This window comes from Microtus oregoni, unplaced genomic scaffold (assembly GCF_018167655.1).
Source record: "Microtus oregoni isolate MIOR12 unplaced genomic scaffold, Mior012 000014F_ref0000157, whole genome shotgun sequence".
Taxonomy (NCBI): Eukaryota; Metazoa; Chordata; class Mammalia; order Rodentia; family Cricetidae; genus Microtus; species Microtus oregoni.
The window spans coordinates 4,863,282-4,889,139 of NW_024543073.1; the positions used below are offsets into that span (position 1 = coordinate 4,863,282).

Consider the following 25,858-nt stretch of genomic DNA (forward strand, 5'->3'; position numbering starts at 1 on the left):
ACTAGATAGTGAAAGCATGATCCATCCGAGGAGAAATTGATATATGAAACTTTGTCAAAATAAGAAGAATTACACCACAGAACATCTTATTACAAGGATGAAAAGATAAGCTACAAACAAGGAGAAAATATTTGTAATGCAGACGAATGATCAATAACTGAAACACAGAAGGAGCTCTGGACACGAGGTGCCGAGGATGTAACTCAGTGATGGAGTGTTTGCCTAGCAAGTCTGAGGCCCATCAGTTAATCCCAGCACGGGACGTGAGGAGGGCTCTACAGATTTACGAGGATTAAATTATCCAATTATAAAATTGGCAAGAACCTCAAAAAGGCACTTGACTGGGGAAGACACACAAAAGACAAACTCACATGCTCAATGGCATTCATCACTGTTAGCCACTGGGAAACGACAGGTAAACCCACAGTGAGGTATCAATATGTATTTATTGGTATGGCTACGATACAGATACAGAGAACACCAAATGCTGGCAGGACTGTGGCTAAACCCACGGCTACACACACTGTGTGTAAAAATGGAACTGCTGCAACCGCTCTGGAGATGAGTGTGTTAGTACCACACAACCCAGCTGTACTCGGAGACATCTCATACTCCAGAGGGAGGAAAAATCACATTCATCCCAAATCTGTACACAAGTGTTGTCAGTAGCTTTATTCATAATAATCCCGAGCTGAAAACAAAGCAGTGGTACTCTATATGACTAGTTAAACAGATTGTAGTATATCCCTAGCATATGACATCACTCTACAACAAAAATGGAACAAACTATTGGTATACATAATTTGACTGAAGCTTTGAATAATTGTGCTGAGTAGAAAAAGGCAACCCAAAAGGTTAGAAAATATATTACTTCATTTATATGACTTTTAAAATTTACTTTAGACAAGGTTCTCACTATGTAGCCCTGTCTGGCCTGGAACTCACTAGTAGACAAGGCTGGACTTGAACTCGGAAATTTGCCTGTGACTCCTGGAATTGAAGGTGTGTACCACTACAGCTGTCTTATAGAACATTCTTGAAATGACATCTAGAAGAACATACAACTGTGTGGGTAGGCCTTGAGGACTGGAATGGGGCAAAGGAAGATAAGCACAGTCACACAGAGTCATATGAGAAATTATCATGTAATAGGAATGCTTCATTCTATGGCTGAAGTCAAGGTCCTGGTTTTGATAGGATGTTGCTGTTTTCCAGGATGTTACTATTAGGAAGAATTGGGTAAAGAGAGTATGAACTCTTCCTCTCCATTATTTATTACAACTATAATTATTTTGAAGTCAGAAAGTTTGATTAAGGAAATATATACATTACTGTAAAACAATTATTCAGCATTGGTATTATTTTTATCAGCGTGGCCCATGAGTTAGTTTTAATTTACCCATCTCACCTGTAATAAACTCATTGGTAATCTAGAGAGCTGTCCAGTGGGGAAAAGCACTGCAAAATCCTGTCTTCTGGATATGACTTGGCCATCGAACTCAGAGCAGCTATGGCCACCTGCACAAGACTAGGAAGGATGGGGCCTGTCAACAGTCCATCATGTCTGCGAAGAGTCTTACGAGGCTCCGCCCCTTCTCAAGGAGATATTGACAGTTAAGTGCTGCTGGGACAAAGGGAATCATTTCCTACAACGGGGTAGCCACCAGTAAGTTGGGGGTCACAAAGAAAAGACAAGACATGAAAATGGGTAGGAAAAAGAAGAAGTTTGTGAAAAAGAAGAGGACTGACGGAGCGGGAGAGAGAAGAAAGAAAACTGGGGTGAAACGGATCAAAGTACATTATATCCATGTATAAAACAGTCCAAGAATTGCTTAAAATAGTTAAATAAAGGAAAAGGTAAGTGCCTGTAATGCTGGTACCTGAAAGGTGGATGTAGGCAGGTTGGGGGTTCAAGGTTATCCTCGCCTGTTGAGATTGTTTGAGGCCACCTGAGCTACACAAGAGCTTGCCTGAAGCAAAGTAAAACCATCATCAACAAAACCCGTCCCCAACCCTGTGTGTAAGGTTCAGACACTCCATTTCCACAGGTTTGGTAAAGCACTTAGAAATGCCTATTTCTAGAAACTATCCAGTTAGTTCTAGTGATGCAAGCCACTGCTTTAGTGGCTTGACATTTTTTCTGGTCATTGTAGATGACCACATGAAGGACATAGGTGAGAAAATTGGTGGTCCTAGCTGTTCAAGCATCCTGCTATTTCAGGGGACATTTTTTCTGCCTCTTCCTGAGGGTAAAATACTCTCATCATCACTGATGGCCCATTAAGTTTGCTCGGGGGTGGGGGGAATGCACTGCAACCACAGCCTTTGGGTCAGGAGGACCTCAGGGAAAGTGCGAATAAGCAGATTTTACAGAGAAAACTCATACCCTTGGTCACAGTTAGGTTTTCTATTGCTCTAATAAAACACCATGGCCAAAACAACTTGAAGAGGAAAAGGTTTACTTCCCTTTATAGACTATAAACCCATCACTCAGGGACCGGAGCCTAGAGGCAGGAACTGGAGCAGAAGCAGGGGAAGAACACTGCTTACTCCCTTGTGCCTCATGGCTTTCTCAGTCTGCTTTCTTATACTACTCAGGACTACCTGCCCCTGGTTGGCACCACCCACAGTGAGCTGGCCCCTCCCAAGTCAATTCTCAATCAAGAAAACACATCACAGGCTTGGCCACAGGTCAATCTGGTGGGGCATCTCCTCAATTGAAGTTCTTTCCTCCCAAATGTCTCCAGTTTATATATCAAACTGACACAAAATTGGCCAGCGACCCCCTCACCACGTTCTGATACTTCAAATGGCAAGGAATGAAAGACTGCCATAATCAACAACTCCAACAAAGGCTTTGGATCCATTCTTGTGTTGAAGGTCTATAGCTAGACTAAGGAGCATCATTTCCTTGTAAAACCTACTTAAAACAAACAAGAATTTTTTTTAAAAAATTATATTTATTTTGTATATGTTGGTATATTGCCTGCACATATGTCTGTGTGAGGGTGTCGGATTTCCTGGAACTGGAGTTACAGTTGTGATTGCTGTGTGGATGCTGTGGATTGAACCTAGGTCTGTCTGAAAGAGCAGCCAGTGCTCTTAAACACTGAGCCATCTCTCCAGTCAAAAAAGAAAGAAAGAAAGAAATTTCAAAAGACACAGAAGTTACTTCTGACACTAAGTGGAAAAAGTTAAAACCTAAATAAATAGATATAAATATTGTAACTGTAATTCCTAAAATGTCTCAGGAACCCCACAGCTGCAGCCTGCTTTGAAGCTGAACAATTAATTTTAAGAAAGCATGCTGGGGATTCCAGCATCACATATATAGGAACGAAACTATTTAGAAGAGTTTTAGTTGACTAGACAATAACCAACATCAAAGAAATCTATGCCAAGATAGAGCAAGGTAGTGAGGGACGGAGGTGTGGATGTTTGGTATAAATTTCAGGTTGGCATCTGAGGACATGGTAGATCGTTTCCTGTAGTAGGAACTTCCTGACCACCTGGCAGCTCAGATCCAAAATAATCACACAGAAACTGTATTAATTAAATCACTGCTTGGCCAATTAGCTCTAGCTTCTTTTTGGCTAGCGCTTACATCTTTTCGTTTGGTTTTGTTTTGTTTTCAAGACAAGGCATCTCTGTAGCTTTGGTGCCGGTCCTGGAACTAGCTCTTGTAGACCAGGTTGGCCTCGAACTCACAGAGATTCACCTGTTTCTGCCTCCCCAGTGCTGGGATTAAAGGCATGCACCACCACCTCCTGGCAGCTCTTACATCTTAATTTAACCTATTTCTAGTATTCTGTATATTGCCATGAGACTGTGGCTTACCAGGTAAAGTTCCAGCGTCTGTCTCTGGCAGAGCTATATGACTTCTCTCTGACTCCACCTTCTTTCTCCCAGCACTCACTTGAATTTTCCTTGCCCAGCTCTACTCTAACCTATCACAGGCACAAAACAGCTTCTTTATTAACCAATGGTATACACAGCATACAGAGGGGAATCCCACATCACTTGCCCTTTTCTGTCTAAATAAAAAGGAAGGTTTTAACTTTAACATAGTAAAATTACATATAACAAAACAGGTATCAAGCAAGAATTACAGTTACTTTGTCTTTTATCATAACTAAGGAAAACTATAATTATAACTATCTATTCCTCAACTTTATCAAAGACTCCACAAGGATATATTACCTAAGTAAACAACTTCCAAAACTCTAGAATTGACAGACATCTCACTGCCTGTACAGTCGCCCAAAGTTCTTCTATACCGTTGGGGCATCCATCTTCAGCCTATAGGCCCATAGTATTTGGCAGACTTTTCTATGAAGCAAGAAATTTCAAAGACAGTTATGCCTATATTGGCAGTTTGTCAGTCACATTTTTCTGTGTCCTGCTGAATGTCTAGTGGACTCTTTCATGAAGCAGGAACCCCAAAGGATTGTCTCACCTTTAGGCAAGTTCATCAGTCATTTCTCTGTGGGTCCTGCATATCCAGTTTATACAGCATAGCATCAAGCAGTCCAGGCAAGAGCAGTTTCCTGCCCAAATGGCTAAATGATGCCATAAGGAGCCTCTTCGATGCCCATTATTCTCTTGAAGTAGATTGGTGCTGCCAGGAGCAGATGTGTCTCATTGTCATGAAAAGTCCTAACTTCTTAAAACACTTTAAATGCCATATTCTGAAGGTCTCTAAAAGATTTGAAGAATACTTATCTAACTGAAATATATCTCTATATATCTAGAAAACGTAACTAACATGACTACAAACTTGACTATTATAGATGATTATCTACTAACCTCTATTTATTAATTATTCAATACATTTTTAATGAGCTGCACACACACAATACCTTAATCAAGAGCAGAAATATACATGTAACAAATTTGACCTTAAGTTTTTATCAATAAACCAAGATTCATATCAATGTAAATCTCTGTAGCATATCCCCCTTTAAATGTAAACAAACATTTATAAACAATATTTGGGAATTTGGATATGTTCTCCCCAAACTGCTTCCTGTTTTTTGTTGGGTGAAGTAATTTTTGGGGGTGTTCAGGATGACCTTACAGGGAGTCTTGGTTTATCAAGCCACATTAGTCTGGAAGTATTCCATAGGTTCTCATCTGCTGTGGAAACAAAAAAAAGAACCTCTTTTCTAAAGCAAAAAAAAATCCCTAGACCCAAATTTGGAAGTCAAGATACCTTTAGAACATATATGTTGGTTTAGCTTAGCAGTCTCCAGAATCAAATGTCTCTCTGCAGTCAAAAAATTCAAAGAAAACACAATAATATACATAATCCTGACTCTGTCTCTTTCTCTGTGTACCCAGTGATGGGGTCCCATTGAACTGCCTTGGGATTTCTGGGGCTGAACTGTTCCCATCTCAACTTCCATCTCCACCTTCTGACTCACTGTTTATTTTTAGGTTTCTTCTGCCACAAATTTCCTTAATTACCTCTCAGCTTTCTCTAAACTCTTTAGCAGGTTGCCTCCCTTTTGATACATCAGATTTTGAGGTGTGTGTGTGTGTGTGTGTGTGTGTGTGTGTGTGTGTATTAATTGTAGTGAAGTAAGGCAGCCTATTGTGTGTAGGACAGTCTATGAAGGACATGAGACAGCCAGCAAATGCAAATCAAATGCCACCTTGGATGTTTCCCATAGAAAATTGTGACATTTACTAATCTTACTAAATATCCCCATTAGGAGTAGAGCTGGCCCCAAACTCTGGTGTTCTTGGTTGCCTAGATTTTAGACTTATAGATCATAATTCTTTAAAAGAAACGGATAAGCCACGCATGGTGATATATGCCTGTAATCCTAGAATTTAAGAATCAGAGGCAGGAGGATTGCTGCTTGCTGCAAATTGGAAGCCAGCCAGCAAGGACTAATAGCAAGACTCTATGTCAATGGTAATAATCATAATATAAAATAACTACACATACCCCTTAGTTACAAATGTTACTTATCACTATTGCTCATTAATGACACTATATTTTTGGTATTAGTGTATATTCTTGTTCTCAAAGGTTTAATTAAGCGTGTCTGCAAACTTAGAGCAAATACTACTTACATAAGACTGTTTGTGTGAATGGAAGATAAATACTTCCTCATAAATACACAGCAGTAATTTTTTAATAGAAAATACCGAAAACTAGACTCCATATTTATTTATATAAGAGTAGACATGAAGAAAAAGACATCCATCTGGCATTCTCAAGGAAAAAGCTTGAAGGCCTTGGACAATGACTTGTCACAATGTCGTGTGCTTAAGGAGTAAAGAGCCAGGCAAGATGATTTGGGGGTAAAAAAAAAAAATCACTTTTTTCACCAGACCCCATATGGATGGAATGAACAGAACAGACTCCCACAAGTTGTCCTCGAACCTCCATACATGTGCTGTGGCATGTGGTTGTGCTCACCCATGCAAATACACACATGCATGTGCACACACATACACACACACACACACACACACACACACACACACACGGAAGGGCTGGGCATGATCCCAACACAAGGGAGGCAGAAGCAGGTGGATTACTGCCAACTCACTCTACATATTGAGTTCCAGACTAGGAAGGGCTATATAGTAAGACCTAGTCTCAAAAACAAAACAGAAAAAAAGGAAGAAGGAGGAGGAGGAGGAGGAGATGGAGGAGAAGGAAAAGAAGGAGAGGAACAGGAAGGGTTTCATTCTAGTTAATGTCAACGGCAGTGATGGCACACTCTGAAATTCCAGAGGCAGGTAGATCTCTGAGTTCGAGGTCACTCTGGTCTTCAGAGTGAGCTCCAGGACAGCCAGGACTACACAGAGAAACCCTGTCATGAAAAAACCAGAGAGAGAGAGAGAGAGAGAGAGAGAGAGACACTAACATAAAATTCAGTTCTGTTTGCTTCCAGCTTTCTCCGTAGCTGTGTTCTACTTTTTATTTGAAAGTTATCAAATCAAACTAAACCAAAATGAAAGAAGAAAACTAGAAGAAAAAAAAAAGACTCAGTTCTTCTCTCTGTCCATGACGTTCTGAGCAGAGGCACAGGTAGAACAATTGTGGGTGGGACTTCGCTTGGGTAAATGCAGAGCAGCTGGTGAATCTGAAGGCACAGAATAGATAGAGCCTAAGCCAGAGCGAGGAACACATTATGTATGCAGAAACAACCCAGGGCAGGATTGGTTCATGACCTTTCATCTACTCAATAAATATTTACCACGTGTCTGTCACTATACGACTTGGGGTGATAAGACAGACACAGTCTACCTCCTCACGGAATTTATTGTAAAACGAAGGAAATAATTAGCGGATGATTGGAGAAGTGACTGTTTGGCCACCGTGACAGCAATTACCACAAAGGAAGTGTGCACAGTGCAGTCTGAGATTGCCTAAGAGGCCCCTACTGCCAACTCATTTTCTTTGTCTCCAACCCTTTGGCATTTACATAAAGTATTAATTTGCAACTTGTTAAGCTCATCTCCTACCTACAGCGTTGGCCAGTCTGCCCTCTTTTCTAGAGTTCTGGTGAATCACCAGACATGTGTGGCCGCAATTCTTCCAGCGTTTGTAATCAACAACACAACCTTGCTACATTGCATCTTGTCCTGGGCAGAGCTGATAGGAGAGCAAAGGCTCTGGGCAATCCAGAGAAAATCTCTTGATTCCCTTCACTGCAGAAGTGGGTCTGCATTAGCTGCATAATGCAACAGGAGTGGGGGCTCTTCTAAAAGACAGTAACCTATGGTTCACTCCCTTCTGGAACCTTTTCTATTCCTGTCAATGGCAATGAACAAAATATTTGAAGTTGGCCTTTTACAAAAGCAGTTTACTTGTTCCCAGGTTCTGGAAGTTCAGGGCTACAATGCTGGCATCAGTTCAACCCTGGTGACTTCTCAGTGGTGGATGGCATCAGAATGCATGGAGTGTGGGCAAGAAGGCATGGTCCCGTGGTGATGGAGGAAGGTCATTGGCTAATAAAGAAACTGCCTTGGCCCATTTGATAGGCCAGCCTTTAGGTGGGTGGAGTAAACAGAACAGAATTCTGGGAGGAAGAGGAACTGAGCTCATATGCCTTAGCTCTGCTCTCTGGGGCAGATGCGAAGAAGCTCCAACCCAGGATGGATGTAGGCTAGAATCTTCCCAGGAAGCGCACCTTGGGGTGCTACACACATAAATAGAAATGGGAAGCTAGAGCAAATGGGCCAAGCAGTGTTTAAAAGAATACAATTTGTGTGTTGTTATTTTGGGACATAAGCTAGCCAGGCGGCCAGGAGCCGGGCTGTGGGAAGAGGCCCGCAGCTCCTGCTACAACGTGGTATGTTCTTTTGCCTCACAAAGAATTAATAGGGAGGGCTAGTGGGATGGTTCATAGTTCAAGAACATTGGCTGCTCTTGCGGAGTACCCAGGTTCAGTTCCCAGCACCCACATGGCTTCTCACAACTGTCTGTAACTCCATTTCCGGGGGATCTGACATCCTTTTCTGGCCTCTACAGGCATGGTACACATGTGATACACAGACACAGCTGCAGGCAAAATATCAACACATGTGAAAAGATAAATAAATAAACATTAAAAAAATTAACCAGGGTCCTTTGAGAACTGCAGCAGCTCCTTCTGAGGGAAACGTCTCCATTTGACCCCCAAGAGATCCTAGCTCTTGGAGGTTCCCACATTAACCCTCATGCTGAGGTGGTGTGGGATCGTCACATGTCCAGCACATGGGCCCTTGGGAGGCACTCTCCAACTGTATTCACACTGTAGGGGAATGGGACCCTAATTGTCAGACTTTGGGTCTGATACAGTCTCTCCGTTTGAATGTATCAGCTCTTCTCAGACACTGGTGGCTAAGTCAATATCTACAGACCTTACTAGCTGAGACAATGCATACAATCTGGTCTTGATTTCCACCTCTTCTTTCATCTTAATTTAAGAAACTAGCACTTATGACAGTGAGCATCAACTTATGGAGAAACAACGGAAAATGCCAGTTCAACAAACTTGTATAGGACTCATTTCTTCAGATTTTTCAACACTGTTCAGAACCTCTACAGACATTGGCTGGGTTCCATGCTCAAGAGGTCTCAAGATGAAAAAATATATAATAACAATTTCTAGACAATACACTGGATTGAGCTGATATAAAAAGATCAAATAGTGATATAACCGGGAGGGAAAAGTCCAATAAAAATTTAATACATGGTAAGCTGATGTCAAATAAGGAAAATTCTCATGTGCCAGACTCCAGATAGGAGTTGAAGTCAAACTTCTCAAAAGAATATTGATAAATCAGACTAGGTGCAGGGCTCAAGGACTCGGGTATTAGGGGCATTTGTCTCCTCATGGGGATGGGAGATAAAGCACTGGGCTTCTTGCAAAAGCCAACACTAATGAGGCATTTCTCTGCCCAAGACAAGGGGCAGAATGTTAACAACTGTCCAGAGAAATCAGTGGAGCCATTATCAAGGAAAGGCAGTGCCTCTCAATAACCAGGGAGCCACATTCCAGGAGGAGGGACGGGGGAGGCCACAAAGGCTGGGCAAAACAGAACACAAACTCTGAGGGGCCTGATGGCTGGCTCCATGCTGAAAGCAGAGGGCCAGGGCCATTCACATCTGCAACAGGAAAAAGAACAAGAAGGTGAGGGTAGGAGTACGTCTACAGGGTGCGTCCATAAAGGACGAGAAATCCAGACTAGATGAAAGGGAGAATGAGGATGAAAAGTGCCCTCCCCCCACCTGAAAGGGCTCCTCGACAATGCCAATGGGATAGCACAGAACCAGAAAGGCCACTCAGATAGACCTGCATGGGACAAAGGACTTTCAATGAGATATGGAGAAGGAATCAAGATGTAGAAAGGAAGGGAGCTGCACTCATCTGAGGGGCTAACAGGCTAAAGCTGAGCTTTCCCAGGTGGCAGAATTGGGAGACAGAAACAGCAGGAAACAGAGCACACACTAGGGGATGGCCTGCAGCTTGACATCTTCAAAATCTGCCCTTGATGACGTGCTTTCACCAGCGAGGCCACGCCTCCCAAACCTTCTCTAGTACTGCCACACACTGGGCACTGCTTACACCAAGTCTTCAAACGTCAGACACTAAAGGAGGTCTTATCACTCAAACCACCACACCAGTCAGATTTTCCCATCACTGTGACAAGATGCATGAGACAATTAACTTAATAAGAGGTTTATTTTGGCTCAGGTCAGCTTTACCCCTATAGTTAGCTGAGCCTGTGGAATTTGGAGTACTTGCTGAGATGAGAAAACATATTGTGGTATAGTTTAACATGAGATGGGATAAAGCTGTTCACAGGAGCCAGGAAGCAAGAGACAAGAATCGTCAAGGTCCCCACATTCCTTTAAAAAGCATGTCTGGGGCTGGAGAGATGGCTCAGAGGTTAAGAGCATTGCCTGCTCTTCCAAAGGTCCTGAGTTCAATTCCCAGCAACCACATGGTGGCTCACAACCATCTGTAATGAGGTCTGGTGCCCTCTTCTGACCTGTAGTCATACACACAGACAGAATATTGTATACATAATAAATAAATATATAAAAAAAAAGCATGTCTGTAGTGAGTGAGTGACTTACCTTCTCCCGTAGGCCTTGTCTCTTATAGTCGCTACGTAAGCTCTGTCTGTCTGTGGACTTTCAATCAGCCAGAGTATTAAATAAAATAGCGGTCAGTAGGAGTTAGGGAGGTTGCTGGAGCAGTGTTTGGGAGATGTGAGTCACGAGTGCAAAGTTTCAGGGCAGGCGAGATGGCTCAGCGGCTGAGAACACTGGCTGCTGTTCCAGAGGACCTGTGTTCGATTCCCAGCACCCATGTGGCAGCTCACCATGGTCTGTAACTTCAGCTCTCGGAGATCTGACACCTTCACACAGACACGCAGGCAAAACACCAATGCACACAAACCAAAAATGAGTAAAATAAATACATTTTTTAAAAAAGAGTGCACGGTTTCAAGTAGGTAGAAAAAATACATTCTGGGGATCTATTTTAGAGCATAACAACTGTGGTTTGTGCCTTGCTTGTGTAACACAAACTTGTGGAGAGAGGGGCTTTTAAACATTCTCATCACAAATGAGTAAGTCTGTTAAGTGTCAGGGATGTTATTTAACCTTTTTTGACAATCACACAACAGAGCCAGGCTTTGAAACACTCTACTTCATAAGTATATGCAATTGCTATTTCACAATTAAAAATCACAGAAACCCCCCACCAATGTGTTCTAGAGTATTTGCCTCAAAATAATCTAGAAAAAGGGCTGGAGAGTTAGATCAGTGGTTTAGAGTGTTTGATGCTCTTCCAGAGGACCTGGCTCTGATGTCCAGTACCCAGCTGGAGGCTCACAACTATCTGGCACCCCAGTCCTAGAAGATCTGATCCCCTCTTCTGACCTCCGTGTGTACCAGGCATGCACGTGGTACACACACATACGTGCAGGAAAACACAGAAGGCGTGCACATGAAATAAGTAAAACTTGGGCGGGGGGGAGGTATAACATAGGGAAAAACTAGCTGGGAAGTTGGGAGTTTACCAGGCAGGATTAGCTGAATTCTGATAATTTTGAGTGCTGGGTTAGGTATGACCGCTGGGACTTATGAGGCTATTCTACTTCTGTATATCTTCTAAACTCTCCATTAATAATTGTTATGGAAAATCTCTGCTGTCTCCGTTAGGTTTCCATAGCCATGGAAACTCTTGTAAAGGAAAATATTTAAATGAGTAAATTACAATTCAGTGATTTAGTCCCTTATTATCATGGTAGGAAGCAGGGCAGCACACAGACAGACACAGTGCTGGAGAGGTAGCTGAGAGTTCTACATCTCCACAGCCAGCAAAGAGAGAGACACTGAGCATCTGAGACCTCAAAGCCGGCACCCAGTGACAAACTCCTTCTAACAAGGACACGCCTCCTGATAGTGCTACTCCTTATGAGCCTATGGGGCCCATTTTCTTTCAAACCACCGCCGCCGCCGCCACCGCCGCCACCACCACCACCACCACCACCACCGTGTGTTTCTTATTTGTTTGCACTGCTGGAGATCAAGCCCAGCGCCATGCACACATTGGGCAGACACTACAAAGCTGGGCTGTTTCCATGGCACTCACGTCATTTTTACAACTTCAGCGTAGCTCTCACCCGCTCAAGAGAGAGTGCACTTTCTCCTGACATCTAACTTCCCGCACGCCAGCCCCAGTCCCACTTTGCAGGCATCCCTTTGGGAGGTCCACAGTTCCTGGCCTGCCAGGGTCTTCTTTTCTGCACCTCTCCGTGGCTGTTCCATGAGAGCTTGCTGGGGGCACAACTCGGGGGAAGATGAGTTTGAAATTAAAACGGCTTTGCCATCAAGGAAGCCGAGCATAAGCCTTTTGTGCCTTTTGTACATGGGCTCGGGATACTGTCCCGACCTCTCCGTCACAGAGAAATTTCACCTCTGTCACCTGATACAAGAACACACGGCAGCATGGTCTTATATGATGTGATGAGAACAGGACGGCTCCTCTGTGGTCTCCACCCCCAGTCACAGGAAAAATATCACTCCAATGCCCGCAGAACAACTGATCAGGTCACCTCAGAATGGTCAGAAACATCAAAGTCAAGCTAAGGTTTGGAACAAAACGGCCACAGGCGAGACAGGCCTGTAGTGAGAGCCTGATACCTTGATTTCCTGGATGGGACCTCAAAACAGGGAAAAGATATCAGCTCAAAACTTAGGAAAATTAAATGCATGAGTTGAAACTGATCATGACATACAGTTTATCCACTTTGGTGCATATGCTACACTAAGGGGCGTGTTTGTAAGCAGGGACGATGCATAAAAAACTGTACTCTCCTCACTACTTTTCAGTAAATTTAAACTGCTTTTTCAAATAATTGGTTAATTTTGCTTTGTGATGTTTTTATTTACTAGCAATAAATAAACTTAGAATAAAGTTCATCAAATGTATCACAATTTGTATTATATACTGTTTTAGATTATAGTATTTTGCATTTACACGCGTAAGTATATTTGTGTATCTTCTGAGGACGTGGATCTCCATAAGGTGGAATCGGTAATTTAAGCAGGTGTGAATTTTAATACCCCAAGAACTGCCGATGACAAGATGGGAATGAACGCTGTCCCCCACTCTGTCTGTGTGCTCACCATCTGTTCTCACACAGGAACAACCTTGTCCCTTGGGATAATCACCTATCTAGTAGATATTGATAGTTGTACACAAAGATAGCGGAAGGTCCCCAGAGGAGCCAGACAGGAACTTTCTCCTCTTCTTGTCACACAGGGTCAGGGCCCGATATGCCAGATGCTGCCCACCCAGAGACTTGAAACAGGAACCACTGGCACCCCAAGGGAGTCTGCTGCAGGCTCCTTTCTCTCCTTGCCCTCTGTTTCTTGGCAGGAAGTGGTTTAGGAACCATTTTCAGGGCAATCAGTCAGTGACATTCTCCTGGTGAACCTTGGTGAGTGGCGGTGTAATGCAAGATGCACAATCAGAATGAAGAGAGACTTCTATTTCTAGTTTCCAGCCGCCTTGCAACCATAAGGTTATCTGTGCTAAGAATAAAGTTGACACAAGGAAAATGAGACTCAAGAGGATCACAAGAAACCAGAGCTGAGGCCACGTTGGCACCCTCACCTGGGCACTGTTCCAGAGACTGGAGGGGCTGTTGAACCATTATATCACCCCAACACCTCCCCCAACAGGAAGTGAAGGGGCTTGCTTGTGTTTTCTCTTCCTGTCCCTTGGGATCTTGGAGGTGTATGGATGCTCAGTTCAATCACTCTGTTGAGACTTCCCTGTGCCCCTGTACTGCAGACAGACCACACGCTGAGAGAAGCAAGGCAAACAGTGTCCAGGGTCAACAGAGGTGACCAGCATCCAGTGGCAGTTCCACCTGCCTGCCCCTATATCCTGGGCCTTTGCTGAGTTATCTCCACAGGCTTCCCAACGGGTCTATCATCTAGATGATATTCCTCTAGCAATTTGATTCTCTGATTAAGTTACTCAGAATCTATTTCTGCTGTAAGCAGCCAAGAATCTCTCCTTGCCACCAGGGCATGCAGCTTGGTGGAAGAGCTACTAAGGTCCTAGCTTCAAACTCTGGTATAAGAGGTCAAGAGGGAAATCTGGTAGAGGTGTGAGGGGTAAGGAGAAGATGGAGGATCGCGAGTGGAGGGTAGATTGGATGAAATGCATTATGTCTATATATGAAATTCTCAAATAATAATTTTTAAAAAGACAAAAGAAATAAAAAAGAACCATTATATCTATAATATGTAATATTATATCTATAATATGCATATATATATATATATATATACAATGTTGAAAAAACTGCAATAATGTATGGCTTCTGTAGCCTCAATACTTTGGCATGTGATCGGGCAAAGAGAATATATATATATATATATATATATATATATATATATATATGTAGTGTGGTAAATATTGAAAGACTCTCCCACAAAAGACTCAGAGAATTTGGTGGTGGAAGGACCCCTTTTTCTCTTGGGGTAAAGGGGGAGATGGGGTCAGGCCTTATGTAGAAGTGGTAGGCACTGAAGTTTTACAAGGCCATAAGATTTCATCAGAAAGAGGGGAAAGGAAAAGGACTGTGTGTAAACAGAAAAGAGTAGAAAAAAATAGATGCCAAGACAGAGCTGGAGCTAGGATAAGTGTAGACAAAAATTTCTACACAGCCATTCAGTCCCAAAGAAACACACAGAGACTTACACTAATTATAAACTGTTTGGACTATTGCTCAGGCTTATTACTAACTAGCTCTTATAATTTAAATTCATCCATAATTCTTGCCTATGTTTAGCCACGTGGCTTTGTATTTTTTCTTAGTGATGCATTTTCATCTTGCTTCCTCAGTGTTCTGCTTGTGACTGACTCTCTGCCTTTCTGCTTCCCAGAATTCTCTTAGACTGGTTGCCCCATCTATACTTCCTGCCTGGCTAGTGGCCAGTCAGTATTTTATTAAACCAATACGAGTGCATTATCCCATAGCATTGTGTACATGATCACTATCTCACAGTAGATAAGGTCATTTAGGTGTGAACAAAACTCAGTCTAAGATTACCGAGAGGCTGCAGCATTGCTTCACGAGCAAAGTACTTGCCTCGAAAGCCTAATGACTTGAGTCCAGTCTCAGGAGCCCATTCAAGGTGGAAGACTAGAACTAACTCTTGCAAGTTGTCCCCAGATCGCCACGTGTGTAGCATGGCATGAGAACTCACACCCATACACACGTATACACCATACACACACATACATTAAGAAGGAAGAAAACTTAAAAAGAAAGGGAGGAAGCAGTAAACAAACTTATTGATTGAGTGAGGAGTAAAATATGAAGAATAGACGAGGGGAGATATGGGGAACAAAGCTGGATAATTGGGTCAAGCAAGTTCTTGAAATGTTTCAGTTGGCTTTCCAACATGTTTGAGAATTATTCTAGTCAGAATTCTCTCAGGCTTAGGGAATTTGAGCCCCAAAAGCTGCCAGTAGAAAAGGCCACTAGACTGAGGGATGAACAATAGATAGAGATCAAAAGCCCAGCTCCAAGGATAGTCACTGAAAACAGGCAAAAGCGTGGATTCTTTCAGGTTTACGGAGCTTTGTTCAGACAGAGATGGAGCAAAGCAAACACAGAACATATGGGGGAAACGGAAAACAAGTATCAGCATGCCAAATTCAAATCGAACTACATCAACAATTGGAAGTAAATGTTCAGACCCCTAATTAAAACACAGCGTCTAACCTATCGACATTGGCTCATCAACGGTGCTGTGGACTGAAGCTCATCCTCTCTGAAATTCGTGTGTTAAAGCCCTAACTTCCCAGAGTAGCTGCATCTGGGGCAGCAGAAACACAATCTTTAGGCTTGGGAAACAGTCTAGATGTTAGAGAGGTCCTAACTAAGGGTGGATTCCTAACATAATACGACTGTAGTCTTAAAAGAAATTCTCTCCTCTTCATAGCAGGCTCCAGGTCAACTAGAGGAATATAATGAGATATTGTCTCAAAACCAAACCCAAGGAAACAGACAAAAATCATTTAAAAATAAAGAACACCACTGGAGATAAAGTGAATTCACCATAAGGAGACCAATCAACCACTAGTACGTACTAACCTTAAGCACTTAGGTGCCCAATAACAAAGCTTCAGGTAAAGATGAAGGAAGTTCCGATGCATGCTGCAACACAAGCGAGCTATATGGATGGTAAACTATGTGAACTAAGACAGTTACAAGAGAAGATGGGTGCCAGATGAGCATGGCAGCATACAATAATTCCAGAACTTTCCAGATGGAGGGAGGAGGATAAGAAGCAGGCCAGTCTTTGTACCGCAGACTACCTGAGGCCTTGTATTAAAAAAATAAAACAATGAACCTACAAACAAAACCAAAAAAGACAAATGTCAGCCAAGTACACCAGCACACATCTGCAGCACCTGTTATTTCAGAGGCTGAGGCAAGAAGGTACCTGAGGGCAGGAGTTCTAGGCCAAATTAACCAACATACTAAGACCGTATGTGTGTGTGCGTGCGTGCGTGCGTGGGTGCGGGCATGTGTGTGTAAACTGTGTTTGTGTGTGTATGTATATTTACACACATTTAAAGACCACATTGTCTATGCAGTTCCACTCAGGAGAGCCCCAATAGTGTCATTCACGGAGACAGAAAGTAGCATGGTGCCACCGGGAGGATGGAGGAATGGAAGTCACTTCTAATGTCTACATCAGATTTCAATTTCACAGGGCAAAGAGTCTTAGGGTGGATAGTGGCGCCGGCAGCACAGTGTTAAAGTCGTCAATAGCACTACACACACACAAAAGGCTGTGATGGAGAATTGTAAGCCATGCATATTTTGCCACAATAGAAAATAACTTGGTAATATACATCAATGGAAAAGTCATAACGAAGCCATTGTTCTGTACAATTAACATACGCTAATAAAATAAAAGTTCACTATTAGAAAAACAGATAACTCAATTACATAACTTGTGCAAAATGTTTGAACAGATACTCTCTGAAGAGGATATAGAGGGTTGGTGAGGCGGCTCAGTGGGTAGAGGGGCTTGCTGCCAAGCCTGGTGACCTTAGTTTGATCCCAAGAACTCACATGGAGGAAGGAGAAAACTGACTCCTGAAAGGTGGCCTCTAACCTCCAAGTGTGTGCTGACACATTCTCTCTCTCTCTCTCTCCTCCCTCCCTCCCTCCCTCCCTCCCTCCCTTCCTCCCTCCCTCCCCCACACCTCATACACACACACACACAGACACACAGACACACACACACTCTAATTAATTTCTTAGTGCTTCCCTCAGCCTTGGCCTGCAGAGAAACTTCTTGTCCTGTGGTCAGCAGTTAGAGCCCTGTCTCATAACTGGTCAAAGCGCCGAGAATTAGTGTCTATTGAGTGCTCAGTCTTGGATAAGACGTCTTTATCTCCCTTTTGAGCATTAAAGAAGAGGGGCAGATAGAGTGTAAGAGATTGAGGACAGAGATGCTCTCTTTGGGACATGATATGGCCATTGCACCATGAACTTGCTGTAGCTATGGTTACCTGCCAGAGATCAATCAACTCTGTGAAATTAGACAGCCTTCCAACAGGCGACATTAACTGGACTCAGTGGCTTATTAGCAAGAGCAACACACAAACAAACAAAAGTAGTACACTCCTTTACTTCCAGACTCAGAGGCAGAGGCAGGAGGATCACTGTGAGTTAGAGGCCAGCCTAAGTCTACATAGCTCATTCCAGGTCAGTCAGGGCAACATAGTGAGACCATGTCTCAAAAAACAAAACTAAGGGGCTGGAGAGATGGCTCAGTGGTCAAGAGCACTGGCTGCTCTTCCAGAGAACCCAGCTCCAATTTTCAGCACGCACATGGCAGCTCACAACTGTCTGTAGTTCCAGTTCCAGGGGGTCTGACACCCTCACACAGACATGTAGACATGAAAAACAATGCATATAAAAATAAATAAATAATTTTTTTAAAAAGTTTACAAAACTAAACCCCAAAAAAGAGGGAGGAAAATGGAGAGGCGGACATGTTGGGAGTTCAGTGAGAGAGGAAATTTGGGATTTGGGGAAGTGGGGAGAAGGAATTGAAGTCTGGGGAGGCAGTTGGAATACATCTGATAAACACACTGCTTCCATTTATGAAACAGTCAAAGAATAAATAAAATATTCTATTTAAAAAATGTTTAAAAATTAAAAAGCAAACTTACCTAGTTTATTTTTTATTGCTGTGATAAAGACCATGACCGAGAGCAATGGGGAACAAAGGGCTTATTTCACCTTCTAGCTTACAGCCATCATGAAGGGAAGCCTGAGCAAGACTCGAGGTAGGAAGCTGGAGGCAGGAACTGGAGCAGAGTTCATGGAAGGGTGATGCTTACTGGCTTGCTCAGTCTGCTTTCTTATACGGCCTAGGGATGGCGCCACAAACAGCAGGGTCTCCCACATCAATGGTCAATCAAGAAAAATGTACCACAGACTAGCAGCATTTCATTCTACCAAGAGATGAGTGGATAATTGCAGGAGAGCCATCTGAGAGACAGCTACCCAGTTGCTTTGTATTACTCTTTTTCATTAAAAACAAGAAAGAAAGAAAAAGAAACATGGGTAAACCATGAAACCATTTTGCTGACTGAAAACAGTCAGACAGAGCAATTCTACATGCTAATGATTCAATTTATATTAAACTCTAGAAAACGTGGACTCAATAGTGGCAGGACACACATCCGTGGTTACCAGAGTTACATTCAGGGGAAATGGGAGGGAGGGACAAACTACACTAGGACAGGAAGAACTGTGAGGGGTGCTGGACTCTTTCATTATTCTGAATGTGATGATAAGTTGCGTGGTTGTATCCACACGCCAGAGCCTAACAAATTGCACACACTAAATTGTTCTACTTACTGTATGTCAATTTTACTTCAATAAAGCTATTAACAAAATAAATAAGGGAGTTTTGTGAACTCAGACTCGCTCTGCCTCGGTGGATTCCATCTGTTGGTGGAGACAGAGATTAAGGACCATAACGATTTGGAATTTTCACTCTGGGAAGCAGCCAAGGGAGGCATGGTATGCAATGGGGTGAAACAAATGTCACTAAGCAGGATGGAGGGTTCTGAAGATATTAAAATTTTGCCCTGCACTTAATCAACATGGAAAGCCTCAAAGTCCCAGAACGCTGGAGCCAGGAGGGAGCCAAGGAAGGAAATATAATCAAATTCCTTCTGCAGATGAGGAAATGAATGCAACAGAGATGAAGTGACATCTTATAGACCTGAAGATGGAACATGTGGCCTCCGAATCCTGCTCTGACAACTGCTGCATTCTGTTCCTGAAAACTACAAACTCACCGATAGATGAAAGCCATGGACACTGAATTCTGTCATGGCCAGGTAAACATCCCAGGAAATGGAGGGGGACTCATGATATCTACCTTCAGATTTCAGTCCTCAAGCCCTCTTAGACAGGACACCGCCTTTCTTTCCTGAGAGTCCAGGCAATCTGCAGTCTGCAGTTCTGCTGACCTCGGTCTGGAAAGTTCATGTATTCCAAATGTGATCAGTGGATTTAAAACAAGTTACCCTTTGCCCAAGTGAGATCTCAGGGGCCAGGACCACTTGATAAAAATGCCCTCAGCTCAACAGAGCTAGCTGACATATACAAAATGTGTCCTCATGCACACACACACACACACACACACACACACACACACACACACTTAATTGCAATTCAGTCACACGCTTACTTACACACTCAGTCCCAAACATCTACCTGGTCTCTCAGTTCTCAGTGTGTGTTATGTAAGCCAGGCATGGTGGCTCACACCTGTAATTCTAGACCTTGGAAGGCTGAGGCAGGAGAATTGCCGTGATTTGCAGAAGAGATTGGGCTACTGAGTGGGTCTCCGTTTCAGGAAAAGAAAAAAAGCCACACTACTAAATCTTTTCTTCTGAGATCCTATAACTCCTCTCCCAACAAAACACAGTTGCAATCTTCCACAAGCAATTTCGGGTCTTTTAAAGGCAAGATACCCTGATTACTGTGTTATCTGTGGACTTAATCTTTTAACATTTGTAAAACTGATATAGCAAGGATGAAAGCTCACTACATCCTCGTATGAAAAACATCATCATGAAAAGACCACATAACGTGATTTTACAAAAGTCGGTGTGTAATTAGTAAAGAGCTGTCCTGGGAGTGTGTATCTTTGAGAAACTCATCTTGGGTCCAGTGGCTGTACAGGCTACTGTTCTCTCTCTCTCTCTCTCTCTCTCTCTCTCTCTCTCTCTCTCTCTCTCTCTTTCTTACACACACACACACACACACACACACACACACACACAAACATACACCTCATTCTACCACTAACAAGAAGTTGTCTTAACTTTCAGGCTAACAAGAGAAAAACGTGCCCTTTTTAGGGTCGGGCCCCATGACAGCTGTCCTTAGTTGTAAGATATGGGACCCTTATTTCTCTTGACCCATACGTACTAAGACAGATAGAAGGGGTTCGAGTGGTCAGCCAGCAAAGACTGCGTTAGACCAGCTCACATGATGCTTAGCAATCTCAGGTGCTGAACTTGTGTAGACCAGGGCATGTTCCATCATGATCCACATCAGGACCCGCTAGGAACCGGGATACAGTGAAGAGTCCTGAGCTCAACTGCATGACGTGCCAAACGGAAACATGGTAGAGCCAAAAAGCCAGAAATCTGGTGAGGTTTCAGTACCCCAATCTTTGGGCTGAAACCAGTGAACTACACTCCACCTGAAATACAGCAGAAACGCGTGTCATAGAATCCGGTTACTAAAGAGAGTGGTAGGGATAGGGCTCAATGGTTAAGGGTTCCAGAGAGCATGAATGAGCTTGGTTTCCAGCACCCACAACAGGCAACTCAGGGGTCTGATGACTTCGTCTGGGCTCGGCAAGCACCCTCATGCACACGCATCTTCAGCTACACACATAAATATTTTGTTTTTGTTTTTGTTTTGTGGAATGAGGTCACTGCAGAACTTGGTCATAGAGCCAAGCTACCTTTACCTAAAACAACTGGCTCTGAGTGTTCCATGTATCATTATTGTTTAGAGACAACGGCTTTTGTCCAGCGTCAGGCATTCTTGCGGAGGCTCCGTCATCTGTTGACTTACAACAGAGGGTGGGTTAAAAAAAGGAAAGAGGCAGAGAGGGCCTTGATAGATTAGAGAGTGCTGTTCTGTAGCTGGTTCATTAAGTTCGTATCCCATCTGTCTGTCAATATTTTTTATAGAACTTTGAATTAAATTCTCTGGTGTGTTCTGAAACAAAGACAGGGCATCTGTAGCTTCCTAATGAAGGATTTCTCTCTTCTATCATCTAGTCGCTGATTAAATGGCATGAAGTTCTGCATTTGCGGATGATATAGGCTGGGGATAAAACAGCACTAAAATTGCATAGACATTATGAGAACCTTAAAGGGATATAATTATTATTTTTTCTGGAGCAGGTAACCATTAGTATAATGTGTGGGATACCTTACCATCATTAGGAAGGGTTGCTGTGATAGCCAATGTCTTTCACCGTGGAAAGTGAGCCTTTTCTTCTGCTTCAAGTCACAAGCACAACACTGAAATGCCTTAATTCCTTCCTTGTTATTCTCAAATACACATGATTAAATAATTAATGGCAGTACTTCATATGCTGGGAGGCAAAACACCAGTTCTACCTTCGAGCTTGCCACAGGTCACTGCAGTACAGACGTCTTCTTGAAGTCAACTGAGGAAAATGGGCACACACGAAAGTGTGCAGAATTGAGGTGGATTTGCTCTGTCTCCTTAGAAACCATGAACGCAAGAGTTACTGAAATGGAATGTAGTGTACATCTTTTGGAAAATGGCACCCCTTACTTGAGAGCCAGTGTGAGAATCGGCTAGGTGTGAGAAGCTTGCACCCTCAGAAGCAGTGTTGACAGTTCATCCTGCCCACTGTGTCTCTGAGAAGACTTCACTTAAGACTCCCCATACCATGACTGTCAAGCTTCAGGAAGTGTTTAGTTGATACAACTTACTTTAAATCAGGTCATTTTGGGGTAGAAGGAAAACAACAGACAAAATATCATTACTGATACTAAGAAGTTCTCTGGATACTCATGGGACCACCCTTCAACTTTTTGGGGTATTTGGCAATGTTTGTAATTATTGAAGAAATGGCTGAGGACGTATAGGGTGCTTGCCTAGTGTGTGAGGCCTGGGGTTGATCCCCAGGACCGAAAAAGAAAATAGAGCTTTTTTGCCAAGATGGTGCCGAAAGTGAAGAAGGAAGCTCCTGCCCCTCCAAGAGCTGAAGGTAAAGTGAAGGCCTTGAAAGCCAAGAAGGCAGCACTGAAAGGCGTCCACAGCCACAAAAAGAAGAAGATCCGCACATTGCCCACCTTCCGACAGGGCCCAAGACCCTGCAGCTATGAAGATGACCTAAATACTCCCAAAAGAGCACGCCCAGGAGGTACAAGCTTGACCACTACACAATTATCAAATTCCCCCTGACCCCCAAGTCAGCCATGAAGAAGATAGAAGATAACAACACACTTGTGTTCACTGTGGATGTCACAGCCAACAAGCACCAGATCAAACAGGCTGTGAAGAAACTCTATGACATTGATGTGGCCGAAGTCAACACCCTCATAAGGCCCTACGGAGAGAAGAAGGCGTATGCTCGGGTGGCTCCTGATTATGATGAGACAGAGAGAGAGAGAGAGAGAGAGAGAGAGAGAGAGAGAGAGAGAGAGAGAGAGAAATAGGCATGAAGGCCAAGTAATCTAGCACTTGGGAAGAAGAGGCAGGAAGCTTAATTTTTTTTTTTTTTGATGGAAAGGAAGCTGGTTGTAATGATCCACGTCCTTAATCCTAACACTGGGGAGGCAAAGGCAGATGGAAATCTGTGAATTCAAGGCTATCCTGATCTATGTATTAAATTCCAGGCCAGCCAGGGCCAAACAATGAGACCCTGTCGAGAGAAAGAGGGAGGGGGAGGGAGAGGGAGTGGGAGAGAAGAGAGAGGGAAAGGAATAGAGTCTTTAGACATTAAAAGTCCCTAGGGATAGTTCCAGTCACCCTGGAGGCCCCTAACAACACAGCCAAGCCAGAGAGCACGATTTCACATGTGATTCCTGTTTTTAACTGCTCAGCACGGCACTCCTCAAAAATCATGGCTGAAGAGGGAACTGAAACCTGCACCTGCCCGGACATCCCCTTCAAGGTGCGACTGTATCCTAACAGTCAACAAAGGCTTCCTGTCTCTAAGCCGGTGGCTGTGGACTAGTCCTCTTTCAATGGTTAAGAGCTAACTGTGTCGTCAGTGTGCAGATGGAAACAAGGCCCTTCCACAGAGAGCCCCTTCCTCGGCGTCTGCCAGGACATAATGCTGGAAAAGGCAGGAAAAGGTTTCTAAGGAGACTTCATTCCAGGATGAAATTTTCCTTATCAACATAAATGGCAAGGCAGATGCAGCCATGGAGTGATGCCGGAGAACCAGCGCTTTCTCCTGGAGCAAGCGCGGGTGTCGATGTGTTGTATGGGTTTGGATCTATGCTGTTTCCATTTCAAGAGTTTGCAGTACCAAGACTGGTCTCGGATTCCTTTTGCTCCCTCCCTACCATTGACTTCCGGCTTTCTTCTCCTGTCTGCACTCGTCTTAACTCCACCTGTCATATTTGAAAGGGGGCAGGAACCACACTCTCCTGCAAAATAAGGAGGGGCCTCCTGGACCTCACAACCCTCCCTGAGCTGATTGGTAGTATAGCCTCATTTTCATTTGCCAGTGAATCCTTGCCACTTTCTACTGTTCACCCACAAGGACCTACCAGCCACCAGCCCTGACCAATGGTCTCACCAATCACTAATTCCAACCCCTCCTTACCTAAATAGGAGCAATATTCTCGGTTTCTCCCTAAATCCTTCCTTCCTTTATTTTCTATAAGTCCAACAAATACCCAAGCTTTAAGTTCCTGATGATAGCCCTGAAGCTCCCAGACCTATTGTCTGGTCCACAGCTGGTTCCCTTCCACATCTGCTGTACCATCAGAGTTCCATAGTCCACAGACCCTTGAGCCATCCTTAGTAAATGTTGATTTCCATTTTCCTAAAGATGCAAATTTATGTGTCTTCTATAATCAGCTAGGCCTACTTATCCTGCCTTAAAAAAAAAAAAACTGCTTGGATATGGCCCCATGAGTTCCCAATAGCCAGACATTCCTGTCTTCCTCACTGTGAACATCTGGTTCCAGATGTGTGGCAAAACACGCGGCAAGAGAGACCCAGCAACGCTATGTCTCTAAGGTACCTGCAGGATAGCAGGTGCCATGCCCGCTGCTGCTGTTTGATACACTTTATGCTGACTAAGCTGGTTTCGAGGGTGAAGTGTGAACAGCAAACACATGACTCAGGGCTTTTAGGACAAGGTGCACGGCGCAGGGTTTTAGCCAGCATCCCGCCTCAAATACTCAGTGAGCAGCCCGAGTTAAGGGCACGCCCTACGCAGCAGCACCCCATCCCAAGGTTTGCGTGATTCACCCACGCCTTCTTCCACCACAGCCCAACTCTCCTCAGGAGACAGGTAGACTGGAGGCAGAGCGGCACAGCGGGAGAAAGATGAAGCGTGAGATTGGGAGCAGGAAACTGACAAGTGCCCACTGCCTGGGCAAAAGAATCGCCTTGTGCCTGTTTCCTGTGGCGTTTAGGGACAAGAACATTTAGCTCTTATCAGTGACGCTGTTTGGAGGATTGCAATAACTTCAGCTGAGTTCTTCACCGCTGAAAGATCAAAGGAGACACCAAATCCCGGTGGAGGCCCTTCCACAGGAGGACAAAGCTATATCATTTTCATATTCCACCCATCCAGGCACAATACACTAATGTCTTCTTAGTAGACACCTAGTGGTGGTCTGACTAACAAGACTATCCCATAACATGCCTATCACCAAAGCACTCAGCTATGTTGAGATGTAGCTGCCCCTGAAGTAGGGTCCTGGAGGAGACACGAAGAGACTAAGTACATGCTGGGTACTTTAATTTATCACGGACTACGTTTGTGGAGAGTGTAGGTGTAGACGGTTCCAGCAGATTCCAGCAGGCATCGGATTAAAGTCCACCTGGACGGGACCTTGGAGTGGTGTGTGTGTACTGGCCATTTACTGTGCTCTGACTCATAGGCCCTCCCTGAATCTGCCAGGAAAGGCAGGAACACCAAAGACAAAGCAATATCGTGGTGTTTAATCACCAAGGTCAAGCAGCATTAAATGGAAAATTCCAGAAACGAACAGTTCTTCCATTTTAACTGGTACTGAATTCTGAGCATTGGGAAGAAATCTGTCTGTTATGCGTGGTCCTGGAGGGCATGAATCATCACAGTTCTGTGTCCATACTACCAGCTTTTGCTACCTTGTGGTCACATGGTCCCTGCTGTAGTCACGTGGTAAGATAAGCCAACCAGCAGCAGTTAAAAGCTTCAAGTAACCTCCATCTCGTTTTTGACTCGTAATTCTTACATGTTTAACCAATTCCTAAAAGTTTTATTTACTGTTAAAAACAACTGGTGTGGCCAGTCAGATGGCTCTTGGTGGGGCGCGGGGGCGGGCATGCTGTGCACGGAGACCCTGAGTTCTAGTCACTTAAGACCAGGTAAGTGCACGTGGAGGGATTTGTTTCCCAGCAGGGATTGGCTGATGCTGTGGGTCCAGCCTTGGGACACAAAAGGCCCTGGGATGGCCGGAGAGGGAGGGAGGGAGGGAGGGAGGGAGGGAGGGAGGGAGGGAGGGAGGGAAGGAAAGAATTGTACTGTAGTTTCTACAGAGACAGG

General features: G+C 43.8%; 1 pseudogene; it reads left to right on the forward strand.

Moving 5' to 3' along the window:
• The first annotated feature begins 22,302 nt into the window (after nucleotides 1-22,302).
• Nucleotides 22,303-24,756, forward strand: LOC121455601 (annotated as a pseudogene).
• The last annotated feature ends 1,102 nt before the right edge of the window (nucleotides 24,757-25,858 follow it).